The sequence below is a fragment of the Myotis daubentonii genome, chromosome 15, assembly GCF_963259705.1.
Source record: "Myotis daubentonii chromosome 15, mMyoDau2.1, whole genome shotgun sequence".
In the NCBI taxonomy this organism is placed as follows: Eukaryota; Metazoa; Chordata; class Mammalia; order Chiroptera; family Vespertilionidae; genus Myotis; species Myotis daubentonii.
Window position 1 is genome coordinate 19510983 of NC_081854.1, and position 9547 is coordinate 19520529.

Here is a 9547-nt window from a genome sequence, read left to right on the forward strand (position 1 = left end):
AATGTATCTTCAAAGTGTAATGCTTGAGGAATTTTTACATCTCTATGCACCCCTATAACAATTACCCAGATTAAGATATAAAACATGTTCAACCCCCAGAAAGTTTCCTTATGCCCCTTCCCAGTCAACCCCCACAAAGTAACTACAATTTGGCCTTCAATCACCTTAGATTCACTTTGTCTTGAACACCATGTAAATGGAATTAAACAGTATGTTTTCTCTTTAATCTGGCCAAGGACATTTGAAAGTCCTTAAAATTCCAGTCCCCATAAGACTCCAGACTTCTTTATGTTTATTTTAAAATATTTTTCATTTTTTAATTACAACTGAGATACAATATTATATTAGTTTCAGGTGTGCAATATAATGATTAAGCATTTATATAACTTGTGAGGTGATCACCTCAGTAAGTCTAGTACCCACTTGGCACTATACATAGTTGTTGTAACATTATTGACTATATCCCCTCCCATCTGGCAACCCTCAAAAAGTCCTCTGTATCTATGAGTTTGTTTCTGTTTTCTTTATTTGTTTTATATTTTAGATTCCATATACATGGTATAGTCTTTCTCTGACTCTCTTCATTTAGCAGTAGAGGACCGGTGCACGGATTCGTCCACCAGTGGGGTCCCTCAGCCTGGCCTGCACCCTCTCGCAATCTGGCAGTCTGACATCCCCCGAGGGATGTAGCAATGTCAAAGTGGCAGGCGGCTGGGGAGGAGCCTGAGCCAAGGCCTGGCACCATCCGGCAGCTGCACTCCTCAGTTTCTGGCTAGTGGCACTCCCACTGTGGGAGCGCACTGACCACCAGGGGGCAGCTCCTGCGTTGAGCGTCTGCCTCCTGGTGGTCAGTGTGTGTCATAGCAACCCGTCAAGCCATCAACCAGTTGTAACAGTTGTTTAAGCGTTTATATATATAGATAATACCCTCTAGGTTTATCCATCTTGTCAAATGGCAAATTTTCGTTCCTTTTTTTAGGGCTGAGTAGTATCCCATTGGATACTGGGATATGAAGCACATCTTTATTCAGTCATCTATTGATGGACACTTAGGTTGCTTCCATATCTTGGTATTGTAAGCAGTGCTGCAATGAACATGGGGATATACCGTATATGAGACTCCAGACATAGAAGCAGACCAGCCTCTGACCATATTCAATTCACTCATCCAGCCAGTTACTCAATGAGAATTTATTGATTCTCTGCCGGGGTCCAACCCCAGCGGGTCCAGGGGTCCCCAAAGGTGTGGACGGAGTTGGCAAAGAAGGAATGACACGGAGACAGCATTCAGTTGATCAGCAGCCTGTCCAGGATCTCTAGCCAGGATCTCCAGCCAAGTTTTGGTCTGGATCTCCAGCCAAGTTCTGGTTAGGATCTCCAGTCAGGTTCTGTGTCCATGTTCTCTTGCTAGGTTCTCCAGCCAGGTTCTGTAGCCAGGTTCTAGTCAGGTTCTCTTGCCAATTTCTGTAGTCAGGTTCAGTCCAGGATCTTTTGCCATGTTCTCTCCAGCAAAGTTCTTCTGTCTGTAGGTTCTGTGTAGGTTCTGTCTGTAGGTTCTCTCTTCTAAGTTCTGTGTTCTAAGTTCTGTCTCTTGCTGTCTTGTTACATCTGTATTTATACCAGTTGATTCAATCCTATCAATCTCTATTACAAAGGTTAGGGCATTTCTTATCTCCATTCCAGGGATTAAAGATTATGTAGCTTAAGCATGATTGTTCATAGTTAAAATGATTAATTACCCGCCTGGCACTTAGTTAAGAGGTTTTATTCCCTCCCTAACTTCAGGGGAAAATCCCTACCTGGGGATTCAACCTTTCTCGGAGAGGTGACCTTGGTTAAAACACAGCACCAAGAAGGTGAGCAAACATATTAAGAACCGTATGCCATGTATGCCAGGTCCCTTGAAACAGCAAGGATGGACCGGCTCCCGGCAATTCTCTACAGTGTGTCAGGCATTGTTCTAGGCACTGGAGATATAGTTGTGAACAAAACTGACAAAAACTTCCACTCTTACCAAACAGTGTAAAAACATAAACGCATATAAGCTAATTTCAGATATTAATAATTACTATGAAGGAAAAATTAGGTTGGGTAAGGGTGGAAGAGGGGGCTGGTCATTTAGATAAATTTGTCTGGAGAGGTATTATTGAACTGAAGCCTAACTGATGTGAGGGATGCTATGGTCTGAATGTATCCCCCCAAAATTCATATGAATTCTAGCCCGCAAAGGTTACTAGGTGGAGTCACATCTTTTTGCCTACTGCAGACACAAACATACAAATACACTTCATTAAAGTCTGGGTGTTCTCTCCATAAACATAATTTTCAAAGCTACTAGCACACGTGGCAAGTATATGCTACAACAGTCTTCACACATTCTTAGCTGTAAAAATCTTTTCTCAAATTTTCCTATGTGCAAGTCTAATACATAAAGTAGGAAAGAGAATTGCTCATCTCTCTCTAGGTAAAGCACAGAAGCGCTCTAGACCCTCAAAGACCCTTCACTTTCACTCATGAGGAGAATCTCTGGCCATGCAACATACATACCAGTCCCCAGTCCTGCACATACAACAGTCCTGCACACACAACAGAGACCTGATGACACAAAGGTGACCAGAGTAGAACCAATCACTGATCACAGAGGGCTCTCATCCCAGCTCCTTCATTACAGGCATCCAGGAAAACCAATAATAAATGGATTTCTTGTAACAAAGGCAAAGACCAGATTTACATAACAGAAAGACAGTAAAGGCAGAGAGGAAAAACACAACTTGGGGTCTATGAACTTAGTTTCCTTATCTTGAGTGGGCTGCTGATGAGCTGGCAGATATTAGAGACTCATTAGTATTCTGCCCTTGGACAGTTGGATGGACCATCAATAAAAACAAACTGAATTCTTTATGGATTACCCAGAACATCTTTTAATTTATCTTTAATATATTATTAATAATTTCAGAAGGAAGGGAGAAAGAGATAGCAACATCAAAGATGAGAGAGAATGGCTGCCTCCTGCACACCCCCCAATGAGGATCAAGCCGGCTACCCGGGTATGTGCCCTGACTGGGAATTGAGCCAGGGCATGACCTCCTGGTTCATAGGTTGATGCTCAACCACTGAGCCACATGGACCAGGCGAACATCTTTTAACTGTGAAGTGTATGCAAGGCTCTCTCTCTATATAATAGCTGTCTCACCTTAGAGGCTTCAGCATTCCCTTTATCAGAATTCTTCACTGCTCCTCCCACAAGACATACATATTGTCATTCTTTTCTAATTTTGTAACTTCAAAGAGCAAGAAAAGTGATACATTGCCCTGGGCGGGTGACACAGTCAGAGTGTTGTCCCCTACACCAAAAGGTGGTGGATTTGATTCCCAGTTAGGGTTTCTGGTGCAATCCCCAGTCAGGGTATGTATGGGAATAGACCTCTCTCTCTCTCTCTCTCTCTCTCTCTTTCTCTCTCTCTCTCTCTCTCTCTCTCTCCCCCTGCCCCTCCGTGTCTCTCTGAAATAATTTTTTTTAAAGAAAGAAAGGTGATATACTGTGGTGTAAATTTTTATTGCTTTGACTAGTAATGAGAGGACACATGTGTTTATTGTTTGCATTTCTACTTTTTTTATTTTATTGATTTTTTACAGAGAGGAAGGGAGAGGGATAGAGAGTTAGAAACATCGATGGGAGAGAAACATCGATCAGCTGCCTCCTGCACACCTCCCACTGGGGATGTGCCCGCAACCAAGGTACATGGCCTTGACCGGAATCGAACCTGGGACCTTTCAGTCCGCAGGCCAATGCTCTATCCACTGAGCCAAACCGGTTAGAGCTGCATTTCTACTTTTATTAGTTGTGGATCACCTCCTTGGTCCATGTACCTACTCTATATTTCAGAATTTTTCTCATTGCTTCTATAATACAATGAAGATGCTTACCCTTATTTTGTGTGTTGAGTAAAGAGATTCTCGTGATGTGTTTGCTTTAGAATTTGGATATTTTTAAACATGAAATCATTTCATAGAAGTCAAAATCTTTCTAATCTTCCTTTTATGAGTTGTCCAATTATCTCTAGTTATATAAACCATCTTCTCTGTACATACTTTTTGACCCAACAATTGCACTTGGGAAAAAAAAAGTGCCAAGATGGAAACACAAGGATATTCATTTCAACAATGCTTATAAAGGTAAAGTAAATAATCATATGTCCATTGTGGAGCAGAACAGCATGCGTAGGTTATCAGTCCCAGGGAAGGACTTCAACTATCTGGAGGACCATAAAGACCATCACTGTAACAACCCCAGGAGTAGAAGGCCAAATACTTCTAGCCATTGCATCTTGGTTTCAGAGTCACCAAGGAAAACACAGTCTAGTCAAGCACTGGATGAAGCAAAACTTTACTTACAAAGACAAGAGGCAGATCAAGATCAGCCTCAATAATGTCCATTGTCCCCTGTGGACAACAGGTGCCTCCTAGTAGCCAATGCAGGGCAATTCACCTATGATTTACATCTCTTGTGTCATATGGAAAGATCACATTCCCTCCCGATGGGGACAGTTATAGCAGTGGGGTTTGCCAGGCACCATATGATAAACATCCTCAAGCAGAACGAAGGTGCACTCACAGTGTTGAGCTTAAACAGCAAAAGGTGTTCCTATCCAAGATTAAAAGCCCAGAACAGGCTTTGTGTGAGCTTTTTATCTCTTGGTGAGGAAGTGTTCAAGAATCTTTCTTCTGTGGCCAAGCAGGATTGGAAAGACTCCATACAAAAGACAGCCTTTCCCAACATCCATCTATTTGGGAATGGTATATCACAGAATAAGATGCTATGCAATTAATAAAAAGTTAAAATAAAAATTTAGACATAATAATTTCTAGTGAAATATTTGTGTTACAAAACTGCCTTCTGGAAATATTTGGACAAACATGACAGAAGACTCCATCCTTCTTATCAGGATGTAATAAATTGGTACTTTTTTTGAGAAAATAAGTAATGTCTTTATTTTTTTTATTGCTTAAAGTATTACAAAGGGTATTACATATGTGTCCTTTTTCCCCCCCCGCTCTTGACTATCCCCTGGCTTCCCCCACCCCCCAGCGTCCCATGTCCATTGGTTATGCATATATGCATGCATACAAGTCCTTTGGTTGATCTCTTATACCCCTCCCTCCTTTACTTCAATAAAAAAAAAATTCAGAACTTGAGAAGGACATTACTAAAAACAATGTTTCAATGAAGTCTTCTTCATTTTCTACTTAGTATAATATCAAGTAAAGTTGGATGTTAACTGCACAATTTTCTTAGTTCTCTGCTGCTGGGGTTTCTTCCTTTGGTCTCAAGGAGCTGAGCATTAGAGGGTCCCTCCCAGTATAAGAGGGGTATGCAAAACAGATTCCTCATTAAAGGAGGATGACGACCACTCCACTGCTCACAACGGACAAGTTATCAAGAGTCTCTTGTTAACCACTGAAATAAGTGACTTCAATGACCCCTAATTACAATTACAAATTTTCCTTCCTCATTTTGGCTGAGGGAGGAGGAGGATAGTAGTATAGACACTCTGGAAAAGAGTTTGCCAGATTCTTATAAAGTTAAACATACATTTATCAAATGACCCAGCAATCCCCCTGGTAAGTATTTACACAAGACAAATGAAAACACCTCTTGAAAGAAACTCTGAAAGATGGTCGTATAGGAGTTTCTAGTACTTGTCCCCTCCCAAAAATATAATTTGAAAAACTAACCATACACAAAAACCAGTATACTGATGTTTATAGCAACTTTATTTTTTAATTTAATTTTAGAGAGAGAGGAAGATAGAGGGAGAAAGAGAGAGAAACATTAATATGAAAGCAAAACATCAACCAGTTGACTCCTGCACAACCCCTACTGGGGATCAAGCGGGCAATTTGGGTATGTGTCCTCACTAGGAATTGAACCAGCAACCTTGCAGTACATGGATAATGCTTAACCCACTCCAGCCAGGGTGCAACTTTATTTTTAATTGCCAAAAACCATACCCAATCCAAATGTCCTTCAATTGGTGAATGGACTTCAATATATCTATATAATAGAATACTACTCAGCAATAAAAAAAGAAATGAAGTACTGATACATGTTATGAAATGGATACAGTATGCTATCTGAAAAAATCCAGACTCAAAAGCTATGGAGGGGTCTCTCTTTTCCGCGTCCAGCGCAGAAAGAAAGTGGTCCGGTTCTTAGAGTAGAGGCTGCTGGGGATTTGAGAAGTGAAAGAATGAGACAGAACACAAAGATGGAAGAAAAAAGCTTGGACCAGGTGGGACCGCTGTCCTCTTCTAACAAGGAGACAGGGACAGGGACAGGGACAGGGACCCAGCACCAGAACCACATGTTTATTTTATACCTCCAATACCAGGAAGTAACGTCAGTTCTGGGCAGGCCTAGCTGGTGGGCATGAGAGCAGTCAAAGGAGTCAAGCAGGAACCCGAGGGCGTGGCTTCACCTCGGGGCCCCGCCAACAGGTTGGGGCGCTAGGTGTCCCTTGGCCACTAGGCCAGGGATTGGGGTCAAAACTGACTTGCCAGTCAGAAGGAGGAGACACCTAATCATTCCTGGTGCTTGGCTGGATTTACAATCATAAAGCCCACTCCCCAACACCTGAGCAAAGATGAAAGTCAAGCGGAGAACACTTCTGCCTTTTTGGTAAGATGTGTATCCAGGATGTGGCTCTGCCTATCGCCCTGAATTCAGCTGACAATTATTAGAGAAAATGCCCATGTGCCTTCCCAGGGGCCTCTACAAAAAGCTTCATACAATATGCTTCCTCTATATAAAGTTACAGAGAAGGAAAAATAATAGGAGCAGAAAATGGATGTCTGGTTGCCTGGGATTGGGAGTAAGAAGAGAATTTGACTACAAAGGGTGTGGAAGACAGAATTTTGGGGAGTGATATAACTGCTGTCTATCTTGATTGTGGTGGTAATTACATGGCTTTATGCATTTGCCAAAACTCATTAAACTGCATGCCAAAAAATGGATTTCACTGTATGTAAATTTAAAAATAAATTTTAAATTACATATGTGGCATGCTCTATTTTCCTATTAAATAATAGCTGCTCTAGAAGAAATATAATGAAGAAGCCAATATGTATCATGTTTTCTCAGAACAGAGAACAATATATAAAAACTAGTGGCCCGATGCATGAAATTCGTGCACATTAAAAGGGGATTAATTAGAGGAAATATTTTAATATTGCTATTTGCCCTTCTTCTATAATAGAAGTGTCAGAAATGAAAGAAACTTAGTAAAATGTATATGCAAATCTTCTTCCTGTCAGTCTGGGGCACACCACAGGACCCAGAGTCAAGTCCCCGCCTACCCACGTGTGCCTCAAAATCGTGCGAGACCCAGACCCGGCCAGCCCCATCCCATTGGGCTAGAACAAGACCTGGCTGGTCCCACCCTTGTCAAGCACTGCTGAGTGAGGACACAGCCTCAGGTCCCCTGGCCTGGCGCCAGGCGGGGGCACAGCCTGAGGTCCCCCATCAAGCCCCGCTGGTCTGGGGGCACAGGCTGAGATCCGCTGTCAAGCCCCATCAGGCAGGGGGCGCAGCCTCAGGTCGCCCGTCAATCCCAGCCAGGAAGGGGGCACAGCCTCAGGTCCCTGGTCAAGCCCCGCTGGGCTGAGGGGCATGGCCTGAGGTCTCCCAGCCCAGCACTGGGGAGAAGGATGCACCTTGAGGTCCCCCGTCAATCCTCACCAGGCAGTTAGTGCAGCCTCAAGTCCCCTGGCCCAGTGCCAGGGCGGGGGGCACAGCCTGAGGTCCCCCATCAAGCCCCACTGGGTGGGGAGCACACTTTGGGGTCCCCTGTCAAGCCCAGCCAGGCCGGTGGTGTGGCCTCAGGTCCCCTGGCCTGGCGCTGTGGCAGGGGGCATGGTCTCAGGTGCCCTGTCAAGACCCACTGGGTGGAGGGCACAGCCTGAGGTACCCCAGCCTGGCACCAGGATGGGGTGAATGGTCTGAGGGCCCCTGTCAAGCCCAATATTAGGGGTTTGGGGGGGGCACAGGCTCAGGTCCCTGCTGATTGCTTGTTAAGGCTCATTACAGAAACTCGGCCTCTGCTGTGGGCACAGCCATCTTGTGTTACAGAAACCCCGCCCCCGCCCCCGCCCCTTGTCTCCACTGTGGGCACCACCATCTTTGTGGTGGAGTGACAGTCAATTTGCATATTCCCTCTTTATTATATAGGATTCTACAGATACCATACTTTTATTTCCTCCATTTTTCATATGTTATAGAAATTAAATATAGGCAAAGAAATGCCTCAGGGCTTATAGTAGATTGCCCTAGGAATGTTACTGTAAGTTTTATTGTTGGGAAGCATGAAAGACTTGGCTGGAAAGTTTGTAAAAAAAGACATTCTGAGGAAAAGGAAGTGTGCGGAAGGCAGCCTGCCCTGTTTATCAGAAATCCAACTTAGGCAGTGCCCCTAATTATTCCTTGACCTTTCCAAACGAGCCTGTGAACGTGCAGGCCCCTGGATGTTTACTGGAATCCTTATACTTAATCTTTAGGTGTCCTTGCTTAAAAGACACTACAAACACATGTGTCCTCCCAATATTACTTACCCTACTGATTGTATCTTAAAGATAAACTTTATCTCAAACTGCTGCTACAATAAAAGCCTAATGAGGCAGGCAATCAAGGCCCTATGGTTCCTTTAGCCAGGCAGTCCCTTAGCCCTCGCTTTCACAGCAAATGTTGTGTCAGAGTAATCCATTCATCTGGTGCTCAGGGTCTGCTGGTTAGCCCTGGCATTTTATAAAACTCATATTCTTTCAGATAAAGAAATACAATTACATAGTGAATAGATTTACCTAAACACCAAAACTGCATGTTTACATTTTCCAATTATATAAAATTTACCCATTCACTCACTCATTCATTCATTCATTCATTATTTACTATGTATCCATTCTGTTCCAGGCAGTGGAGAATTGACAGCGAATAAGATACTACATTCTAATAAGAGGGTCAGGAGGAAGAAAATTAATGCAAATTAATCCATAAACAAAAGCTTGCAATAGAATGAGAGGATGGCCAGAAAATACCTCTTTGAAGAAACTCTGCAAGTTGGTGATATAGGAGTTTTCAATACATGTCCCCTCCAAGAAATATCAATTTGAGCAACTAACCACAGACAAAAATATCTTCACAAGACCAAAGATTCAAAGTGAGAGGTTACAGCACCTGTGTGGGGCAGAGAAATAAGAAAAGATGCATTGAGGTGAGTATGAAAGACAGTTTTGCATTACCTCCTTCACCCCAGGAAGCCCAGAGCAGAGAGAGGGACCTTCTCCATGGAGGAGGGAAAGTGAGGTGAGAATTGGACTTACCATGTATCCCAGCCTGACTCAGCACTAGGTGGCCCCTGTGGATCCTGTATCTAGGCACAGCCACACAGACCCAGATCTCAGCATCATGAATCCAAGCATCATGTCTTTCTACCTGTTGACCAAGGCGCCAGACCCTCCTGCCCAAAAGCTCCAGTGGCAAGCCCACTATGGA